Source organism: Dendropsophus ebraccatus, chromosome 5 (assembly GCF_027789765.1).
Source record: "Dendropsophus ebraccatus isolate aDenEbr1 chromosome 5, aDenEbr1.pat, whole genome shotgun sequence".
In the NCBI taxonomy this organism is placed as follows: Eukaryota; Metazoa; Chordata; class Amphibia; order Anura; family Hylidae; genus Dendropsophus; species Dendropsophus ebraccatus.
In genome coordinates, this window is record NC_091458.1 from 26,959,670 (window position 1) to 26,982,447 (window position 22,778).

General features: G+C 41.5%; 1 protein-coding gene across 6 annotated transcripts in view; it reads left to right on the forward strand.

Moving 5' to 3' along the window:
• TENM4 (teneurin transmembrane protein 4) overlaps positions 1-22,778 on the forward strand; it is an 890,102-nt gene that overhangs the window by 45,140 nt on the left and 822,184 nt on the right. The window contains exon 1 of one of the 6 annotated variants that reach the window (XM_069969728.1): positions 6,913-6,979. The exons of the other annotated variants lie outside the window; for them this stretch is intronic. The gene's annotated coding sequence lies outside the window, so the exon portion shown is untranslated. Of the gene's footprint in view, positions 1-6,912; positions 6,980-22,778 lie in introns of those variants that run through there. 6 annotated transcript variants of the gene reach the window in all.

Sequence of the window (22,778 nt, forward strand, 5' to 3'; positions counted from 1 at the left end):
ATTCAGAAACTTAGGAAGGCTGGAGCAAAGCAGGATAATGGGACCTTTATTACATATTCCCCGAAGGGCACTCCCTGCTCCAACTATCCACTGCCACCAAGTACTGGAAAACAGATTGCTCTTCTAGGTGTCCAGACTATCTGAGGACTCTCTACTAGTGTTAGGCAAACTTGCTGAACTGTTCGTGTTTGTCAACGTCCTCCAAATCCAAATGCTTGGCATTTGACTCCTGTTGGCTGGAGAAGTTTGATGCCGCAATAGGACTGCCAGGAAAAAATTGATACAGCCTATGGTTGTATCCATGTTATCCAAGACTCCTTAGGGTGGCATCCAACCTCACCAGCCGCCAGGAGTCAAATGCTAAGCATTCGGATGTGGAGAATGTTGCCGAACCTGAACAGTTGGGCAAGTTTGCTCAACACTACTCGCTACATTCTATGCATGTTTCTAGGCTATCTGCGGACTCTCTAAAGATTCTGCAGGTGTCTAGACTATCTGAGGACTCTCTACATCTTCTGCAGGTGTCTAGACTATCTGAGGACTCTATATCTTCTGCAGGTGTCTAGACTATCTGAGGACTCTACATCTTCTGCAGGTGTCTAGACTATCTGAGGACTCTACATCTTCTGCAGGTGTCTAGGCTATGTAAATACTCTACATCTTCTGCATGTGTCTAGACTATCTGAGGACTCCACATCTTCTGCAGGTGTCTAGGCTATCTGAGGACTCTACACCTTCTGCAGGTGTCTAGGCTATCTGAGGACTCTCTACATCTTCTGTAGGTGTCTAGGCTATCTGAGGACTCTCTACATCTTCTGCAGGTGTCTAGGCTATCTGAGGACTCTCTACATCTTCTGCAGGTGTCTAGGCTATCTGAGGACTCTCTACATCTTCTGCAGGTGTCTAGGCTATGTGAGGACTCTCTACATCTTCTGCAGGTGTCTAGGCTATGTGAGGACTCTCTACATCTTCTGCAGGTGTCTAGGCTATCTGAGGACTCTCTACATCTTCTGCAGGTGTCTAGGCTATCTGAGGACTCTCTACATCTTCTGCAGGTGTCTAGGCTATGTGAGGACTCTACATCTTCTGCAGGTGTCTAGGCTATCTGAGGACTCTCTACATCTTCTGCAGGTGTCTAGGCTATGTGAGGACTCTCTACATCTTCTGCAGGTGTCTAGGCTATCTGAGGACTCTCTACATCTTCTGCAGGTGTCTAGGCTATCTGAGGACTCTACACCTTCTGCAGGTGTCTAGGCTATCTGAGGACTCTACATCTTCTGCAGGTGTCTAGACTATCTAAGGACTCCACATCTTCTGCAGGTGTCTAGGCTATCTGAGGACTCTACACCTTCTGCAGGTGTCTAGGCTATCTGAGGACTCTCTACATCTTCTGCAGGTGTCTAGGCTATCTGAGGACTCTCTACATCTTCTGCAGGTGTCTAGGCTATGTGAGGACTCTCTACATCTTCTGCAGGTGTCTAGGCTATCTGAGGACTCTCTACATCTTCTGCAGGTGTCTAGGCTATCTGAGGACTCTCTACATCTTCTGCAGGTGTCTAGGCTATCTGAGGACTCTCTACATCTTCTGCAGGTGTCTAGGCTATCTGAGGACTCTCTACATCTTCTGCAGGTGTCTAGACTATGTGAGGACTCTCTACATCTTCTGCAGGTGTCTAGACTATCTGAGGACTCTCTACATCTTCTGCAGGTGTCTAGGCTATCTGAGGACTCTCTACATCTTCTGCAGGTGCTTTGATCTTAGATCATTGTAAATGACTCATCCATGTAATTACACAGTGATTTAGAATATAAATTATCTAACGCTGGGCTTTCTAGGTCTCGATCACATTGTAATAATTTCATAAAATTTTCGTAATCCCCCCTACCCAACCGGCAAAGTACCTGTCAGTTTTGGTTCAATGCGAAGACTTTATATACAGTAGTTGCGGAATCCAAACAACTGAAAACTTGGCCGGACACTAAAACTCATTACGGGCCTGACATATCCAAACAGACGTCCACACATTCTGGGAGAGACTGTAAGGTAATGTATGCGAGACAATAGTGGCGATCTCCTGGTATTCACTCATCCGCCATCTCACTAAAACATTAGACGGCCGCGCTGGCTGCCAATTCCCTGTCAGAAATGCAAATACACATCGCCGCAGGGTTTCTTCCTCAAAGTCTCCAAATATCACCTACATGGCTAATGCAGAAGACAAAAAAAAGAGAGATTTTAACAATATGACGTTGCGTTCACTGAATGTTTCTACTGTTTTTTTTTTTTTACTTTTTTATGTGACTAGAACCATGTTTTTAGAGTAAACATACATTTGTAATTTCCCTTGTTACCATCTATTTTTTTTTTGTCTTGAAATGTTTACTAAACCCATCTATCAATGTTAAAGGGGAACTCAATCAGCTGGTGTCACAAAGTTATATAGATTTGTAATTGACTTCTATTTATCTCAAGTCTTCCAGTACTTATCAGCTGTTGTATGTCCTGCAGGAAGTGGTGTATTGTTTCCAGTCTGACACACTGCTCTCTGCTGCCACCTCTGTCCATGTCAGGAACTGTCCAAACCAGTAGAGGTTTTTTATGGGGATTTGCTGCTGCTCTGGACAGTTCCTGTCACAGACAGAGGTGGCAGCAGAGAGCACTGTGTCAGATTGGAAAGAAAACAGCAGCTGCTGATAAGTATGGGAAGACTTGAGATTTTTAAATAGAAGTAAATTACAAATCTATATAACTATAAATTTATGAAACTAGTTGATTTGAAAGGAAAATATTTTTGCTGAAGTACCCCTTTAAGGGCAAGTTTTTAAAGGGGTTTCCAGCGCTACAAAAACATGGCCACCTTCTTTCAGAGACAGCCCCACTCTTGTCTCCAGCTTGGGCGGGGGTTTTCTGCTCAATTCCATTGAAGTGAATGGAGCTTAATTGCAATCCGCACCTGAACTGGAGACGAGAGTCGTGTTGTCTCTGAAAGAAAGTGGCCATGTTTTTGTAGCACTAGATAACCCCTTTAAGCCTCTGGATGTGTTTGGGTGTCTGACGTTCCTGTTCACTGACAGCAAACCAAGATCTTGACAACGGTGAAGAATTACAATACAAAGTGTCATGGAAAGTTACTAAACTTTTCACTATACAACAATTAAACCCGAAAAATTCCTTTAAACTTTTGGCCGCCTGTCTCCCGGGCCGTCGGGTTCATTCTCTCATAAAGAAGTGAATTTTCAAAACAGAACGTCAATGGTCGGAGCAATTAGAATGTAATCCCATCCTACTCAATCACATCCAAAAAATCTATTTTTTCAGCTGCCGCAGTGAGTTGTGAAGTCAGACTTGTTCCGCCATTATTAGAGTCGTTTACGGTGATTTTAATTTACTTTGATTACACTGTAACGCGATTTATTACATTTGGAAATTGAAATATTAATGGCGGCCAGGATAACCCGCAGGTTCACAATCCTCATTATGGATCAATTAGGCAGATTTATTTTCTGATAAGGATGGTTTACTCCAGAAACAGTGTCAATTACTCCGCAGTCACAAGCTAAATAAAAGCTTCCCTTCCATTTCAAGCTGTCTACTTCACTTCCCCACAAGTGGCAGCTATGATTACCCGGCGCTAAGGCGCAGAAGCAGATTTCCGATAGAGAACAAAACAATTAGGGGGAGATTTATTAAGAATTTTTTAATTTATTAAGAGTTTTTAAATAAAGCCCCCCCCCCCCCCCCCCCCCAATTACCCGGCTGGATTGCCGACGGGACCTGCACCTGCTCCAGTGCAGTCATAAACTGATTCGTGATAACTTATGCTAAGTTTACACGGAGCGATAATTCGCCCGATCGTACGATTAACGATTTCGAAGTAACTATTTTTTTGTTTAGATGGAACGATATATTGTACAGAAAATTTGTTTTGCGATCGCTTAAGCCTATCTCCCACATAGGTAAATTCAGTGAACGACTGTTTACACGGAACGATCGGCGAATTTTTTGCGATCGGCGAACGACGATTTAAGAACATGTTAAAAGATCAAAATGAACGATTTTTCGATCGTTCGCCGCGTTTACACGTACGATTATCGTTCGAATTCGATCGTTATCGTGAAAATTCGCCCGATAATCGATCCGTGTAAACGTAGCATTATGGTGCGTTCACACAGAAAGATTATCTGACAGATTATCTGCCAAAGATTTGAAGCCAAAGCCAGGAATGGATTTGAAAGGAGGAGAAATCTCAGGCTTTCCTTTATAATCTGATCTCTGTTTGTAGTCTGTTCCTGGTTTTGGCTTCAAATCTTTGGCAGATAATCTGTCAGATAATCTTTCTGTGTAAAAGCACCATTATGCTGGGTTTACACGGAACGATTATCGGGCGAATTTTCACGATAACGATCGCATTGAGCGATAATCGTTCCGTGTAAACACAGCAAACGATCAAGCGACGAGCAAAAAATCGTTCATTTTGATCTTTCAACATGTTCTTAAATCATCGGTTTGTCGTTCGCTAAAAATTCGCAGATCACCTTATGTAAACAGTCTTTCAACGATTCACCCTATGTAAAAGATGTAACGATTTTTCTTACGAATATTCTAACGATTTTTCTAACAATTTATTCGTCTAAATGCTGATCTTTATAACAGCCAAATCGTTGCTTCAAAATTGTTAAAGGATCGATTGGGCGAATTATCGCTTTGTGTACACCCAGCATTAGACATGCCTTCTCTCCACCTTGCCCTACTCACCCTTCCCCCGCCTGCCCGTCAAGCGAGTAGGGATTCTGGTTGGTGTATACCATGGAAAAAGTGAGAATCTGTGGCTCTTCCGTGGAGCAACCAAGAGCGCATTTGAAGTGCAACTTAAAGGGGTACACCAACAAAAATGTTTTCTTTCAAAACATCTAGTGTCGGAAAGTTATACAGATTTGTAAATTACTTCTATTGAAAAATCGTTAACTTCTTTCTCTAATTTCCCATGTTACCATCTTTATATATAAAAAAAAGTCTTGAAATGTTGCTCGCTGCACCCATCTATCATAGTTAAAGAGAAACTCCATCAACTGGTGTAAGAAAGTTATATGGATTTATAATTTACTTCTATTTAAGAATCTCAAGTCTTCCAGTACTTATCAGCCGCTCTATGCCCTGCAGGAAGTGGTTTAATTTTTCCAGTCTGACACAGTGCTCTCTGCCAATGTCAGAAACTGTCCAGAGCAGTAGCAAAATTCCATAGAAAACCTCTCCTGCTCTGGACAGTTCCTAACACGGACAGAGGTGGCAGCAGAGAGCACTGTGTCAGACTGGAAAGAAAACACCACTTCCTGTAGCACATACAGCAGATAATAAGTACTGGAAGACTTGAGATGTTTTAAATAGAAGTAATTTACAAATCTATATAACTTTGTGACACCAGCTGATTTAATAATAAAAACATCTTGCAGGAGTACCCCTTTAGAGGGGTGTGTATGCCATCCTCCATCACTACCTGATAGTCTATGGACATGTTCCTGCCATAAAGCACAGCCCCTGTTTTACAGTACAGTCAGGGCCGTAATAACAGTTGTTGCTGCCCTAGGCACTTTACCTGAAGACGCCCCACTCTGGGGAGCGTGGTTTCAGCCACATACATTTCTCTACATGTAGAAACATTGTCTAAAAAACATTTTTCATGGTTTTTAATGGCGTAAAACATTAATTTCCACATTGAATCAATGATTAGAGCCGCCTGCATATTGTCTGAGCGAATTCTCACCACAGGATTGGTAGATTGGTAGGTAATAGCTCCAGGTGCCATATTTACCACCGCCAGACCAGACCTGACCAATACCGCCATACTGTGACTGGATAACACCGCCACACCAAACCTGACCAATACCACCATACTGTGACTGGATAACACCACCACACCAGAACTGACCAATACCGCCATACTGTGACTGGATAACACCACCACACCAAACCTGACCAATACCACCATACTGTGACTGGATAACACCCCCACATCAGACCTGACCAATACCGCCATACTGTGACTGGATAACATTGCCACACCAGACCTGACCAATATCGCCATACTGTGACTGTATAACACCCCCACATAAGACCTGACCAATACCGCCATAATGTGACTGGAAAACATTGCCAGACCAGACCTGACCAATACCGCCATACTGTGACTGGATAACACCCCCACATCAGACCTGACCAATACCACCATACTGTGACTGGATAACACCGCCATACCAGACCTGACTAATACCGCCATACTGTGACTAGATAACACTGTCATACCAGACCTGACCAATACCGCCATACTGTGACTGTATAACACCCCCACATCAGACCTGACCAATACCACCATACTGTGACTGGATAACACCACCATACCAGACCTGACTAATACCGCCATACTGTGACTGGATAACACCGCTATACCGGACCTGACAATACCACCATACTGTGACTGGATAACACCACTATACCCAGTGGCCGATTATAATATGGGCGGTATGGGCGGCTGCCCGGGGCCCGAGGCTCTGGGGGGGCCGCCCACATTATTACTATGCATGAGGTTACACAGCAGCACATCACTTTCGGGGCCCAGTGGGCCCCTGAGTGATGTGCTGTTGTGGTGCGCTGTCCCTGGAGTCCGCACCCCCCCCCCCGTAACTCCCCCCCGTAACTCCCCCCCGTCGCGGCACTTAGCCTCACTTAGGACAGGAGAGCTGCTCCAGGTGGGCGGGACGCAGCGCAGCCGTCAGAGGAAGCAGGTGATGCTGCAGGAAGTGAGCACCACCGCAGCCAGCAGTCTGGGGCCCTGTTTCCTCCCCCATCTGCTCTTCTCTGCTGTCGGTGCATGGGAGGAGGAGGGGGAGGGATGGAAGAACCCGGTGTCGGGACCAGGAGGAAGATGGAGGAGGGAGGCATGGAGCTGCTGTCTGCTGACAACCAGGAGCTTGTTCATAATAAGTAAGTGTGTGTGTGTGTGTGTGTGTGTGTGTGTGTGGTGTTGCACTGGGTCAGGCTGTATACTGTGTGTGGTGTTGCACTGGGTCAGGCTGTATACTGTGTGTGGTGTTACACTGGGTCAGGCTGTATACTGTGTGTGTGTGTGTGTGTGTGGTGTTACACTGGGTCAGGCTGTATACTGTGTGTGGTGTTACACTGGGTCAGGCTGTATACTGTGTGTGTGGTGTCTGTTACACTGGGTCTGGCTGTATACTGTGTGTGGTGTTACACTGGTTCAGGCTGTATACTGTGTGTGGTGTTACACTGGGTCAGGCTGTATACTGTGTGTGGTGTTACACTGGGTCAGGCTGTATACTGTGTGTGGTGTTACACTGGGTCAGGCTGTATACTGTGTGTGGTGTCTGGTACACTGGGTCAGGCTGTATACTGTGTGTGGTGTTACACTGGGTCAGGCTGTATACTGTGTGTGGTGTTACACTGGGTCAGGCTGTATACTGTGTGTGGTGTTACACTGGGTCAGGCTGTATACTGTGTGTGTGTGTGTGGTGTTACACTGGGTCAGGCTGTATACTGTGTGTGGTGTTACACTGGGTCAGGCTGTATACTGTGTGTGTGGTGTCTGTTACACTGGGTCAGGCTGTATACTGTATGTGGTGTCTGGTACACTGGGTCAGGCTGTATACTGTGTGTGGTGTTGCACTGGGTCAGGCTGTATACTGTGTGTGGTGTTGCACTGGGTCAGGCTGTATACTGTGTGTGGTGTTGCACTGGGTCAGGCTGTATACTGTGTGTGGTGTTACACTGGGTCAGGCTGTATACTGTGTGTGTGTGTGGTGTCTGTTACACTGGGTCTGGCTGTATACTGTGTGTGGTGTTACACTGGGTCAGGCTGTATACTGTGTGTGGTGTTGCACTGGGTCAGGCTGTATACTGTGTGTGGTGTTGCACTGGGTCAGGCTGTATACTGTGTGTGTGGTGTCTGTTACACTGGGTCTGGCTGTATACTGTGTGTGGTGTTACACTGGGTCAGGCTGTATACTGTGTGTGGTGTTACACTGGGTCAGGCTGTATACTGTGTGTGTGTGTGTGTGTGTGTGTGTGTGTGTGTGGTGTTACACTGGGTCAGGCTGTATACTGTGTGTGGTGTTACACTGGGTCAGGCTGTATACTGTGTGTGTGGTGTCTGTTACACTGGGTCAGGCTGTATACTGTGTGTGGTGTCTGGTACACTGGGTCAGGCTGTATACTGTGTGTGGTGTTGCACTGGGTCAGGCTGTATACTGTGTGTGGTGTTGCACTGGGTCAGGCTGTATACTGTGTGTGGTGTTGCACTGGGTCAGGCTGTATACTGTGTGTGGTGTTACACTGGGTCAGGCTGTATACTGTGTGTGTGTGTGGTGTCTGTTACACTGGGTCTGGCTGTATACTGTGTGTGGTGTTACACTGGGTCAGGCTGTATACTGTGTGTGGTGTTGCACTGGGTCAGGCTGTATACTGTGTGTGGTGTTGCACTGGGTCAGGCTGTATACTGTGTGTGTGGTGTCTGTTACACTGGGTCTGGCTGTATACTGTGTGTGGTGTTACACTGGGTCAGGCTGTATACTGTGTGTGGTGTTACACTGGGTCAGGCTGTATACTGTGTGTGGTGTTGCACTGGGTCAGGCTGTATACTGTGTGTGGTGTTGCACTGGGTCAGGCTGTATACTGTGTGTGGTGTTGCACTGGGTCAGGCTGTATACTGTGTGTGGTGTTGCACTGGGTCAGGCTGTATACTGTGTGTGGTGTTGCACTGGGTCAGGCTGTATACTGTGTGTGGTGTCTGTTACACTGGGTCAGGCTGTATACTGTGTGTGTGGTGTCTGTTACACTGGGTCTGGCTGTATACTGTGTGTGGTGTTACACTGGGTCAGGCTGTATACTGTGTGTGGTGTTACACTGGGTCAGGCTGTATACTGTGTGTGGTGTTGCACTGGGTCAGGCTGTATACTGTGTGTGGTGTTGCACTGGGTCAGGCTGTATACTGTGTGTGGTGTTGCACTGGGTCAGGCTGTATACTGTGTGTGGTGTTACACTGGGTCAGGCTGTATACTGTGTGTGGTGTTACACTGGGTCAGGCTGTATACTGTGTGTGGTGTTACTCTGGGTCAGGCTGTATAGTGTGTGGTGTTACTCTGGGTCAGGCTGTATACTGTGTAGTGTTGCACTGGGTCAGGCTGTATACTGTGTGTGTGGTGTTACACTGGGTCAGGCTGTATACTGTGTGTGTGGTGTCTGTTACACTGGGTCAGGCTGTATACTGTGTGTGTGGTGTTACACTGGGTCAGGCTATATACTGTGTGTGTGGTGTCTGTTACACTGGGTCAGGCTGTATACTGTGTGTGGTGTCTGGTACACTGGGTCAGGCTGTATACTGTGTGTGGTGTTGCACTGGGTCAGGCTGTATACTGTGTGTGTCTGTTACACTGGGTCAGGCTGTATATTGTGTGTGTGTGTGTGTGTGTGTGCACACACGCGCCTGTCTCTGTGTATGAGAACTGTGGATGTAAACATGCAGTGTGGAAGTGTATGTGTATAAAGTGTGTTTCTGTATGTAATGTGCTCAGTAAATGTACTATGTGTGTTTAAAGGATGTATGTACACATGTACAGTATGTGTATATGATGTATGCATGTAGTGTGTGTATATGATGTATGTATATGGTGTATGCATGTACAGTATGTGTATGTGATATGTATATGTGTATGCATGTACAGTATGTGTGTATGTGATGTATGTATATGTGCATGCATGTACAGTATGGGTGTATATGATGTATGTATATGTGTATGCATGTACAGTGTGGGTGTATATGATGTATGTATATGTGTATGCATGTACAGTGTGGGTGTATATGATGTATGTATATGTGTATGCATGTACAGTGTGGGTGTATATGATGTATGTATATGCATGTACAGTATGGGTGTATATGATGTTTGTGTATGCATGTACATTATATGTGTAGATGTAAGCCCCAGAGAAGAGCAGAAACATTGACAGGTTATCCCTAGAACTACAACCTCCATCATGCCCTGTTAACACTTCATGATGGGAGTTGTAGTTATGCAGTCTCTGTCTCTCCAGATTGCAGCACTACAATCTCCATCATGTCTACTGGCAGCTCATGATGGGAGTTGTAGTTGTGCAGTCTTCTGTCTCTCCAGGTTACGGCACTACAAACTCATCATGGCCTGCTGGCAGTTCATGATGGGAGTTGTTTTTGAGCTGGGGTCGGTTGTGTACGAAGTGGAAGGAGGGGGGGGGGGCCCAGGTAGGGGGGACAGCCCGGGGCCCAGGGTACATTTAATCCGCCACTGACTATACCAGACCTGATCAATACCGCCATACTGTGACTGGATAATACCCATATCAGACCTGACCAATACCGCCATATTGTGACTGGATAACATTGCCACACCAGACCTAACCAATACTGCCATAAGACCCCCCCCCCTCCAAAAGACATCAGATTTACTGCCAAGTCTGAACTGGAGGTGGGAGACTAAAATCCCCTGCAAGGTGCACGGATGCCTAGTGGTAAATACGGCCCTGAGTACAGACTATACAGGAAAGGTATATTGTGTAATACAGGAAGTGTACATCTCCAAAACTACCGTCCCCAGGGGAGGTTTTATAAAAAAAAAAATCTAAAGAAACAGCTAAAGCATAAAGCTCACAATAATATATAAAACTAACACTAAATTCCTTTTAGTGCTCAGTTATTTGCACACTCGGCGATGGTGTAAAGTGACTTTATCTGCCCGCAGCAGCACTCGATTATGTCAAACACTTTCAATAACAAAATTTCAAGCGTAAAATATTTCCTGGCTTCCATTGTGTGGAGTATAATAGAGCATAAGTGCCTGGGATTTAGGGTATTGCCTGGTCCGTGCCACCACCAGGATTCCAGTCATTGTGGTAGAAATAGGTCAATGGAAGCCGTGTTAATCCTCGTTACATTTGTGAAGTGTTTCTGTTCCATAAAACAGATGCCGGCCGCGGACCGTGCGCATCGGCGGGCGTGCTTGGCGTTTTCACGACAGGATTATAACATTTTATATATCGCACCAATGAAGCCTGTGCAGGGTTAATGGATTAATGTTAAAGCTCTTGAGTGGCTGTCTGGATGGGATAGGGAAGCACTGGATAGATGAGGTTAAGCACTAAGCGGTCTCTGGCCTTGAGGAACGTCATCGATATGGAGGACTGTTTGATTAAGAGTATTATGCTAATTTATCCCACTGAATTCCAATGCAGCCCGTTGACAGGTGCCGGTCTGGACTCCAGCAGTGCATGCGGGATTATCCGGGGATAAGTCTCGTCTGTGCGACTGCCCAGGATCCTGCATATACTGTATATTCTTCCCATATGCCAAAGCTTGAGAGGTAACGGAATATTGCCTGCTTGTTTTGTTTACTAATTTTTATTAATCCTCTAAAGATCACAGAAAAATTGGAGAAATCTGTTTACCTAATTTTAGCCTTAAAGGGAAATGTATGACCTAGATTTTCTTTTTTCTTATTTACTATTCAGAGCCAGATACCAAAATGGTCTATTCTTTCAAATCTGCTTAATTTTCTTTTCTTCTTTTTTTTTTTTTTTGGGACATTATTATGGGGCTGCCATCTTGCCCGAGCAAGTCCCATAGACCATAGGACACAACAGACAGAGCCTGCCCAATTTAAACTTAAAAAGTAGATCCAGGGACTTATTCTGATTGGCATATTTGGAGTTAGGAAGGAATTGTTCTCTTGATATGGGCAATTGGCATCTACCTCATGAGGGTTTTTGGCTTTCTCTGGATCAACACAGTAGGGTTGTAGGTTGAACTTGATGGACTCTTGTTTTTTTTTTTTCAACCTTATAAACTATATGACTATGTAATTAATTATGAATGAGAAAGGCTTCTGGGCATGTTCAGTGACCTTTATAGAGGTCATTCTATACAGAGCATCTTTCTGTTATCTGTATACTGCTGTCACCTTTCACAGTACTCTGGTCTGTATAAGAAGGACGCTTCGGGGAAATTATCTGTACAGAACAGGACGTTTTAGCTTAGTTTTAGGCCCAGTAGCCATTAAAATGGACAACTGGAAACTGGAGTTGACCCTATTGGACTCCTATAGGAGAAGTTTGTAGGCATGACCTGTGACCTGTGCAGTGGTCATCATGCAAGGAGTGGGGAGGAGGGGAGTTGTGACCATCACCTATTATCAAAGTAATGATTGCATCTTATTTATATACTGGTATCACCGTTCACTAAAATGTTGATAAAGAGAGTGATATGTGATTGCTATAGACCAGAAAATTATCAGTTTATTATTAGGCTTAGTGGTCAGAATGAAAACTGTTCTATACATCTCTACTGAGCAAGAATTGTCAGTTTATTATAAGGCTTAGTGGACAGAATAAAGCTGCTCTACAGAACAACAATTTCCAGTTTATTATTAGGCTTAGTGGCCTGAATGAAAACTGCTCTACAGATCTCTACAGAGCAGGAACAATCAGTTTATTATTAGGCTTAGTGGCCTGAATGAAAACTGCTTTACAGATCTCTACAGAGCAGGAACAATCAGTTTATTATTAGGTTTAGTGGCCTGAATGAAAACTGCTCTACAGATCTCTACAGAGCAGGAACAATCAGTTTATTATTAGGCTTTGTGGTAAGAAGGAAAACTGCTTTACAGATATCTACAGAGCAGGATTTGTCAGTTTTTTATTAGGCTTAGTGGACAAATAAAGCTGCTCTACAGATAAATAATTGTCAGTTTATTGTTGGGCTTAGCGGTCTGAAAGAAAACTGCAAGATTTCCGGATTATTTGAAAATATAGATATTATAATAGAAAAAAATGAGAGAAAAAATGTTACGTGTAAGTCAGACATTTAACTTTCTCACCATTGAGTTTTCTTTATAACACTATTATTAAGCAGTTTTTCTTCAACATGCATTAAATATATATTTTTTGTCATATTCCATCTGGTGCTAGATTAAGATAGTATTAACCCCTAAAATGCTCAGTAATATGGTGCTGCAGTCAGGTGCCATGCTACGGCACATGGAATGGCTGGGGGTCCTGTTATAAAAGTTAATGGAAAAGTCCGGACAACTACTTTTTTTATTTTTAAGGGGCAGGGGCAAGGGGTGAACATAATAACCAGTCCTTGCCTACTTGTTTCCATGCCTGCCACCTGTCGCGTGACCGGCCCTGGGCTCTAGTTGAGATCCCTGAGTCTGGCGAGGGTCCCGGAGCGGCGATCCGGCGCTAGAGGACAGGGAGAGGTGAGGTTGAGAGAGTTTTTAATGTGTTCCCCTGCCTGAAACAAAATTAAAATCTCATTCTTTATAGAGATTCAAAGAAAACCAAAGACAGTAACCGTGTGTCTCCCTTAGGCCCAGCACTGCGCTTAACAAAATCAGTTTTTTTTGCCCGGAGTGTTCTTTTAATACTTGGTATTTTATTCACGTCTTCATTTGCATAGTTCCTTTCGACATGTTTCTTGTAGAAGCTTCAAATCAAAAAGACAACATATTGGAACAAGTAAGAACCTGCCAGTTATTTAAAATTCTAGAAAAAAAAGGCTCATATGTAGTTTGATGAAAGATTTTAAGTCTGGCTGGTATCCAGAGGAAGAGATTTTTGACCACTTTGCATATTGGAATTTTATCTTAGATTGCTATGGCTACATTCCTCCTCCTCAGAACTTTACATTACGTCTTCGTCATGTATATTCAGCTGTCAGCGGCAGCAGCGACTTATACAGTGCTGCCGTTGTGCTTTTAAAGGGGTGTTTCTAGAGCCTGGGACCTAGGATTTAAATATGCTGCTGCTTTTAAAGACAATTCTGAATTAACGTAGCCATTATACCCTCTATGTATTGACAAATAGGTGCAGTGATGTTTAGCTTTATATGTAATTGAGCTTCCTTGGTGCACTTAAGGTGGTGAAAAAGCCCCTCATGCACTACTTTCCCCACCCACTGATGGTGCTGCTTCATCTAAATTTATGATGACTAAGCTGTGCCTGAATTATCATGAATATTGATGAAGCAGCGCCATTAACAGGCAGGGAAGTAGTACATGTTGAGCTTTAGGATCACCTCAAGTGCACCAAGGAAGCTCATTTACATATAATGTTTTTAGACAATATTTCCAGAATGGTGCAACCAATCTAAAACCGAGCTCACACCAAGAGCTTAGTATGGAATGTGTTAATGCTAAATTTACTTTAGCTTTGAATTATACATACAATACAAAACACATACTGGGAGATTTATCAAAGTAGAATTGTCTTAGTTGCCCCTTGCAACCAATCAGATTCCACCTTTCATTTTTCAAAGAGTATGTGAGGAATAAAAGGTGGAGTCTGATTGGTTACTAGGGGCAACTTAGACAATTCTACTTTCCACCAGTTTGATAAATCTCCTCCATAGAGCTATTAAAATCATGGCATGTATTCACCACTTCCTCAAAAGTTCGGAATATATGCCTCTTACTTGTATCTCTTAGCTCAGGCATCAAGATACAAGCAAGACAAGTCTATGGAAAAAGGGGAAGTGGAGTGTCAGAGTACACAGACACACAGACAGATATGTAACTTAAGATATCTCACCCAGTGCTTTATACACAGTTTAGACTGCTTTATCATGGCTTCCATGCTGCTGCAACTTTTAAAGCTGTCTACAAAGACATTGCAGGATCTCCTCCTCTGTACAGACAATAAAGTAGAAATTCAGTCTCGGCACTCACCATAAATACTTCATAATTTTTTTGTAGAAAATTCATATCCATCATAAACACAAAAGGACGTTGCGGCGTTAGCCTAACGCCAAAACGTCTTGTGTTTATGTTGGATATGAATTTTCTACAATAAAATTATGAAGCATTTATGGTGAGTGCTGAGACTATGACTATGAGACTATGGTCACCATAGTCTTATCATAAACACAACAGGACGCTTCGGCGTTAGCCTTTCTCAGCTGTCTAGACAAGCCGAGAAAGGCTAACGCCTAAACGTCCTGTTATGTTTAGGATAGATATGAATTTTCTACAATAAAATTATGACGCATTTATGGTGAGTGCCGAGACTGAATTTCTACAGTATTGCTGGAATTTTTCCTGCTACTTGCACCACCCACAGACACAGAAGTGCCGTCTAAAGACTCTTTTTACCTGTACAGACTATATAGACATTATACTCCACCCGCCAGCTCTGTACAAAAAGTTGCAGTGATGGGAGGGGATTAAACATGTCATACATTTTTTTTTTTTATAAAATTAACTTTCAGTATAAAATTAGTTTCAGTATAAAAATGTTGCAAAACCTTTCACTTTGTGGTTGTATATGGAAGTTAAAGTGAAATATACAATATTTCTGTTTAATATAAACTAAGCCTTGTTTGAGGGGCAAAATGAAAGGAGGTTTTTAATGTCTAGACATCCGCTCATGGTTTTCAGTCTGATACTTATAAATTCTACACATGGGATTAATCATTTGAAAAGTAATTTTAATTATTCACACAGTTTTCCAACAATTACAGTCGTGTACAGTAGTTACAAAGTAATGCCAGTCAGGGTGCGGGCAGGGGAAAGACGTGAGTAAGCAGGATACGGGTCTCTAGACAATCAAAACTATAGGAAGTGTAATTCCATATCACACGGTGTCCTGAATATTTCTATATAGCACCTGAATATTTCTGTTATGTAATGTACAAATAGTAGTGCTATACACAAGCTGTATATGACTGTGATAAAGAAAGAGTGCTCGAACATACACAAATATTAACCCTATGTATTACCAAAATTTCTATATATAGTGTCACAATACCCTCTAAAAATGACTAGCCTATTACAAGTGCCCTGCCATTTATAGCCCTGTGTTATCATATACTACTATCATATAGTGACTAAGTAATAGTGATATACAAAGCAAAAATATTACTATGATATAGAACAGAAAATGCCATATTTCTATATTACTATCATAGTGATGAAGTAACAGTAATGCCCAATGCTTAAATACTACCCACAGTAAACACACATCATCTATTTTCAGCCATTTGACGTCATTTTAAGGTCAAATAACGGCTGTTATTTTATAATGATGGCTGTCATTATGTATGAACACCTGGTATTTGGCTCAAAATGATGGCCGTCTTGAAAGATGGCCACCAAATGGATGAAAATAGATGTTTTGTGAACATAGCGTTAAAGTGTCAAAAGAACAGCACAATATGTTATAAATAGTACTATCACATAGTGAAAAAGAAACTTTGTAGTAAACCTTATCAGACAAAAATATAATATATCTTATCAGACAAAATGCTTCCTCCTCCTGTTATTAAGCATCTTTACTCTCTCCTTTTCCTGCTAAACTATCATCATCAACTATCAAGTATTACCAAATTTTTGAGTCTCTCATTGTCCATTGCAAGTATACCCAACTCCCCATCATACACCTACTATGGAACCCACTTAGCGGCATCTGTCCTACATAAGGTACAATGTAAGGAAATTATATACTGTGTTGTACATGTAATTGTACTGAATCCTCATCAATAAAATTGTGTGGAGGTCGCCTCTCTTCTATCCTGTAAACCCCAATGCATGCTCCCTACCTAAGAGTTGAATAAAAACACAATAATAGTATATTGAAGAATGATACTGAAAGTTCTGTGTGAGTCCGGGTATTCCGCTACATTGTATCCACTGTAATATTCCCAGCTCGTGGCCGCTGAGGAGAAAAGGACAATATATTTAAATTAAAACAATAGAAAATTGAATCAGCGGCTTAATAATAAATTATGGCGGGTTAATACAATCCGATGGCGGTAGAAGAGGCCACATTAACCTGGTATTTTGTCTCCGGGTAGTTTCTGACCTTCTCTGTTGTGACTTCAAGCAATGGCAACATATTTTATACCGTGTAGCCAAGAAAAGAGATATTCAGCATGAAAATTGAGTAACAAATGTGACAACTGAAAGGTCTCGCTTTATATTCCCTACAAAAAGAGCATTCTGAGAAGTGACGGGAGGAAAACATGTCCCAGTGTTCTTATCACCTCTACTGGGAACAGGAAAGAAGAGTCTGATTTTATGTGTGTGTATATATATATATATATATATATATATATATATATATATATATATATAATGTTAGAGCACTGTATGGTGTGCATAAGTGCTTACTAAACTGGTCCGGCCAAGTGTTTTTCTTCCCAGCTCTGTAAATATATACCTGTAAATGTGTATATCACTGCTGACTGGTGGCATCTATATCTTTAGGAGGCAGTATTATAGCAGTTATATTCTTGTATATAGGAGCAGTATTATAGTAGTTATATTCTTGTATATAGGAGCAGTATTATAGTAGTTATATTCTTGTATATAGGAGCAGTATTATAGTAGTTATATTCTTGTATATAGGAGCAGTATTATAGTAGTTATATTCTTGTACATGGAGCAGTATTATAGTAGTTATATTCTTGTATATAGGAGGCAGTATTATAGTAGTTAGATTCTTGTACATAGGGGGCAGTATTATAGTAGTTATATTCTTGTATATAGGAGCAGTATTATAGTAGTTATATTCTTGTATATAGGAGGAGTATTATAGTAGTTAGATTCTTGTACATAGGGGGCAGTATTATAGTAGTTAGATTCTTGTATATAGGAGGCAGTATTATAGTAGTTAGATTCTTGCATATAGGAGCAGTATTATAGTAGTTATATTCTTGTATAAAGGAGCAGTATTATAGTAGTTATATTCTTGTATATAGGAGGAGTATTATAGTACTTTTATTCTTGTGTATAGGAGGAGTATTATAGTAGTTATATTATTGTATATAGGAGCAGTGTTATAGTAGTTATATTCTTGTATATAGGAGCAGTATTATAGTAGTTATATTATTGTATATAGGAGCAGTATTATAGTAGTTATATTATTGTACATAGGAGCAGTATCATAGTAGTTATATTCTTGTATATAGTAGGCAGTATTATAGTAGTTATATTCTTGTATATAGGAGCAGTATTATAGTAGTTATATTCTTGTATATAGGGGCAGTATTATAGTAGTTATATTCTTGCATATAGGAGCAGTATTATAGTAGTTATATTCTTGTATATAGGAGCAGTATTATAGTAGTTATATTCTTGTATATAGGAGCAGTATTACAGTAGTTATGTTGAAGGAAAGAAACACGTAGTAGCACTCACCCTTTTTATCCTCAGCTAAGCGGCTTTATTACATTTCACAAGTGCGGGGAGGGAGAGGGTTCAGGTGTGTACGCGTCCTGGGACGGCCGTTTCGGGGATACGCCCCCTTTGTCGACCAGGTGATGACGTCAGGATGCCAGGAAGGGTGTTATATACAAAAATACGTTGTGCACGTGATACATAACAACCAATAAAAACAACTGACAGGTATCAAACAAAGACACTTAAATCGTTCCGCTCGTTAAGACCGGGCGGGCCAACTGCATTTAAACGTGAGATCCATGTGGATTCCCTTCTCAATAAAGTTTGATGTCTGTCCGAGCCGTCCTTAGGGGGGTTAACCCGTTCGAGGCCCAGAAATCTTAATAATCTTAATCTTATACCTTGCCTCTGTAGTTTGCACCCCCTTCCAGCAGCCACATTCACATTCATTGTCCGGCCAGAAACCCATCCCCGGTTCCCATCCAGACAGTGCATATTTTGGAGCGGTGCAGGCTTCTGAATCTCACTACCTACAATTATAGTAGTTATATTCTTGTATATAGGAGGCAGTATTATAGTAGTTATATTCTTGTATATAGGAGCAGTATTATAGTAGTTATATTCTTGTATATAGGAGCAGTATCATAGTAGTTATATTCTTGTATATAGGAGCAGTATTATAGTAGTTATATTCTTGTATATAGGGAGCAGTATTATAGTAGTTATATTCTTGTATATAGGAGGCAGTATTATAGTAGTTATATTCTTGTATATAGGAGCAGTATTATAGTAGTTATATTCTTTACATAGGAGCAGTATTATAGCAGTTATTTTCTTGCACATGTAGAGCAGTTGTTTTTAGCACCAAGTTATTTAATGTCCAGACCTTTTATGACACCTGCTTAGAGTTACTATTACCTGTGTGCTCTCACCAAATGTATGAGTCTGCTTTTCCGCTAATGCTAGTATGTGAAAATAATTAACAGGTATCCATTTTATCTTTCAGTTGCATTAGCTTAACATAACCAAAGATCTTACCATTGATACAGACTGGAATAAATTCAGCATCATGAATTTTCATTGTTTTCCTCTGTATAATTTCTCTGTGTGAATCTTTGTCTGCAGTTTTTTTATATTCCATTAATCCAGCTCACATAACAAATAAATAACGGAACTTTTATATTCCTACTTAAAGAGCACTGAATGCATAACTCATTTTTCTTGGCTACCTGCTAATAAAAATCATGCTTATTCAATGGAAATTTCAATGTATGCGGTGCTCTTTAGAAATAATGCTCTGAATATAAATGTTAAAAAGAACAAAATATATGGAATGAAAAATATATTTGAATACAGATGCACGGACCTCCAAAATAGTGTTGTCATTAAGTATATGAATGGTTTTGAACTGAAAAGGAATATGTTAGAGCGAGATTTGAGCTCTAGGTGGAAAACAAGATATAGTAAAGAACACTTCTATGTTTTCGTACTAATCCTGAGTTACATCCTGTATTATACTCCAGAGCTGCACTCGCTATTCTGCTGGTGGGGTGACTGACATACATTACATTACTTATCCTGTACTGATCCTGAGCTACATCCTGTATTATACTCCAGAGCTGCACTCATTATTCTGCTGGTGGGGTCACTGTCTATATACTGTACATTACATTACTTATCCTGTACTGATCCTGAGTTACATCCTGTATTATACTCCATGTAATGTATGTAGAAACCACAGATAACATGGTGCAGTATCAGAGTGAGTTGTGCCATATGAGAAATTCATGTTACATCTGTAGTTGTTACACCAAACATGAGTCACTGTACGTATGGCGGATTTCTGTCAATAATGGTACAGATCTTGATACACTGAGAACGATGGTGTGAAGGGAAAAAAAACTGTGATGAAATTTTATTTCTTTATTTTTTTGTAACCATCTGTCATATGTGAAGAGCTCCTTCACCTCCTTCATCTAAGGAATTGAGCCAAGTCCCCCCCCCCCCTCCCTTATTTTATGCACATAGGGGGGAGATTTATCAAACTGGTGTAAAGTAGAATTGTTTTAGTTGCCCCTAGCAACCAATCAGATTCCACCTTTCATTTTTCAAAGAATCTGTGAGGAATGAAAAGTGGAATCTGATTGGTTGCTAGGGGCAATTCTACTTTACACCATGTGTATACGCTTCGATCCCATAGAAGAATAGGCAGTGTTCCACACCGTACAAAGTACGGCCATTGTTGCCGATGGCAATAGGGGCCGTACTTTTACGCTATGGGACTATAGCCTAAAGGGGTTATCCAATATTAGAAAAACAGCTAATGTCTTACATACACAGCGCCACCCCAGTACTCAGGTTGTGTGCGGTATTACCATTTAGCTCAATTAACTTCATTGACATTGACCAGCAAAACCCACACCCAAACTGAGGACAGGAGAGGCGCTGTTTCTGGAAGAAAACAACCATGTTTTTCTAAGTATATTATATGGGGGAAACAATTAAATAAAGGACAACACATATAGGCTATGTTTCCACAATAGAAAATGATTCCCGCCTTAACAGATGATCATGAACATTATGTGCGGCATCATTACCAATAGATGGCTGTCATTTCTTTGTAGTGGGGACATTGCTTTAGGCTGGGTTCACACTGCAGTTTTGCAATCTGTTTTGATCAGTTTTTCCATTGACTTCCATTATAAAAAAAAAAAAAAAAAAAAAAAAAGATCAAAATACATCTGTTGATGTTGGTTAGAGATGAGCGAACCTGGAGCATGCTCGAGTCCATCTGAACCCAAACTTTTGGCATATGATTAGCGGTGGCTGCTGAAGTTGGATAAAGCCCTAAGGCTATGTGGAAAACATGGATATAGTAATTGGCTATATCCATGTTTTCCAGACAACCTTAGAGCTTTATCCAAAATCAGCAGCCACCGCTAATCAAATGCCGAACGTTCGGGTTCGGATCGACTCGAACCTGAACCCGGTTCGCTCATCTCTAATGTTGATACAATAAAAAGGATGCATTTGATCCATTTTTTTTAATAAAGAAAATCAATGGAAAAACAGATGAAAATTGAAGCACACAAATGCATCAGTTTTTTTCATCTTTTTTTTTTTTTTTTTTTTTGCATAAGACGGGTGAAAAGAATGGAGTTCAAAACTGCAGTGTGAACTCTGCCTTAAAGGGAATTTGTCATCTGCAATTTAGGTTCTAAACTGCTGACTTTGTTATATAGCTGTTGTGTCAAGGAAACACCTGGTACCTTTCATTTATCCAGCTGTGCTTCCTGAACGTAAAAAAGTGCTTTTATTTTTTAGTTTAAAGTGTTGTTCCCAAGACCCTGAATTACTGAAGGCTCTAATGCCCCCTCACTTCCCCTTCCATCCCTATCTCTGTTTGATTGACAGCTGTAGGTGGAGACCCAAGCGGGGATAAGGATTGGCAGGAAGTGAGGAGGCATTGCAGCCCTTGGTTCTTCAGGATCTTGGGAACGCTTCTCTGACACTGAGCACTGGAGAATAAAATCCTTTTTGTGGGGTATAGAAGTACAGACAGATATATGCAAGGTACCATGTGTCTCCTTGACCTAACAGCTGTCTAACAGTGTCAGCAGTTTGGAACATAAATTGTAAATGACATCCAGGTTATCCAGGATGAGAAAAAAATATAAATTTTCTCCCAGAAACAGCACTACTCTTGCCCTTAGCTTGTGTGTGGTATTGTAGCTCAGGTCCATTGAAGCAAATAGAATAGAGCTGTAACACCACAACCTGAGGACAGGGGTGGAGTAGAGAACTTGCCGAAAGTTGGGTCCACATGAACCTGAATGATCAGCATTTGAATCCTGCTGCCTAGAGAAGGTGGATGCGGGTGGAGGCTATGTTCACACAACATATATTTTTGTAAAAGTATGGCCGTTGTTGCTGATTGCATTACATTATACCTTACATATACGTTATGTTGCTGTCTATGGAATCCCGACCGGACCGTATACACGTAGTATATGCTCCGGCTGGGATCTGTAGCGGCACCGCAAAAAAATGACACAGTGCACACAATGAAGCGCGTGCCTGCGGCCGCACGCTTCATTGTGTGCAGTGGGGAGTTCTAATGCATCAGAATGCATTAGAACTCAGCGGCGCTAAAGATCATCCGTCCGGTACTGCAGTACCGGCTCGGATGATCTTATCTGACATTGGCCGTTCCATGACCCGGCCGGTGTCATACAATGTGTGAACATGCCCAATCATTTCGAGTATTTGAGAACATAGCCATAGGCTGTATCTACCTTTAGGTTATTTTTATTGGGTGGTCTTCATTTTACGGTAAATAACGGCCATTATTCATACAATACAATTAAAACAATTATTCATATAATATAATTACAATAACAGCCATTATTTGTCATTCAATGTCGGCCGTCCAATGAAAATGTCCATCATTTTAACAGTGTATACACATAGTCTATACAGTAGCTAGTATGGAGCAGTTTGTTTGTTTTTTTTTTGGGGGGGGGGAATATTTTTCTAATCTTGTATAACCCCCTCCCCTCATT